Consider the following 1451-nt stretch of genomic DNA (forward strand, 5'->3'; position numbering starts at 1 on the left):
GTGCCTCTACAAAGGGAATATTGACGTGAAGCATTTTAAACACCTTTATAAATTTCTAAAGCTGACTCTCTTCTTGTTGCTTCTTTAAACATTAGGGAAAATGTGGTGGTGGTATAGATGCCTTAGTCAGTTTTGCTTGAAATTGGTCATTGGATTCTAAATTCTGAATCTCACTATCCATAAATTTGTCTTGTTTTGCAACCACTTGTGGTTTGTGATTAACTTCCTTACCACTTCTTAATGCTATGGCCTTGACATGCTTCCTACCTTCTCTCCTTGGATTTGCCTTTGTCACTAGGTAATGTTCCTTGTGTTCGACTGTTTAATAAATTTGCAAGTTTCCCAACCTAAGTCTCAAGGTTTCGAAGTGCAGCTGCTTGCACTAAATGAGAGCTATTTGACTTAATATGATGTTATCATTCTGTGTTATAGATTGCCTTAGCAAGTCTTCGACAATTGGCTTCTTCTTAGAGAAAGATGCTCAGGTTTGCTGTTGGAATCCTAGAGGTGCATTTTCCCTTCAAGTGGATGTTGGCTTTTGATTGTTAGCATAAGAAAAATTGGGATGACTCCTCCACTTTTGGTTGTAAATGTTGGAATAGGGGTTATTTTGCTATCTATTTCCCACAAATTGCACTATCTTTGTTAAGCTTGGACACTGATGACCTACATGATTATCTCTACCAAACTTACAAGCCACAAGAGGACTTTGCACATTATTAGTTGCTACTTGAATGGATAATGCTATCATAACATCAACATCATGAATTCCAACCACTCTCTTTAGCATTGATCGCTCTATTCGCCACTGGTAATTGTTTGCAAACATCTCTTCTAATAAATCATAGGCCTCATCTATCAATTTAGCCATTAAAGCTCCTCCCGTAGTAGCATCAATGGTAATGCGAACATGCCCATTCAAACCATTATTTAATGTTTGCATTTGAAGCCACTTTGGAAGACCATGATGAGGACCATGCTGAAGCAATTCTTTGTATCTTTACCAAGCTTCATATAATGATTCCAAATCTTGTTGCATGAATGATGAGATGTCATTTTGTATTTTTACTATCTTAGCTAGAGGAAAAAATTTGATAAGGAATTTTTTAGCAAGATCATCCCATGTTATTATTGAGCCAATAAGAAGTGCATTTAGCCAAGCTTTAGTTTTAACCCTTAATAAGAAGGGAAAAAGCCTTTAATGATTGCATTATCTGTGACACCATTGTGCTAGAACATGTCACAAATCTCCAAGAACTTTGATATATTGCTATTTGGATCATTATTTGGAAAACCCCCAAACTGACCTGATGTTTCAATCATGGTGATGATAGCTGGCTTGATCTCAAAATTGTTTGCTTGAATAACTAGCCTATGAATGCTTAATGGAATTCCTTGTACCAAAAGAATAACATAATCCCTTAAGCAACGATTGTTAGCTATTACACGCT

General features: G+C 36.3%; 1 non-coding gene across 1 annotated transcript; it reads left to right on the forward strand.

Moving 5' to 3' along the window:
• The first annotated feature begins 959 nt into the window (after positions 1-959).
• On the forward strand, positions 960-1065 carry LOC149526395 (small nucleolar RNA R71). The gene has a single exon (XR_016352071.1). It is a non-coding gene; the product is annotated as a small nucleolar RNA R71 (small nucleolar RNA).
• Positions 1066-1451: the final 386 nt, after the last annotated feature.

Source organism: Theobroma umbraticum, unplaced genomic scaffold (assembly GCF_002168275.2).
Source record: "Theobroma umbraticum cultivar Fairchild unplaced genomic scaffold, ASM216827v3 scaffold_34.0, whole genome shotgun sequence".
NCBI lineage: Eukaryota > Viridiplantae > Streptophyta > Magnoliopsida > Malvales > Malvaceae > Theobroma > Theobroma umbraticum.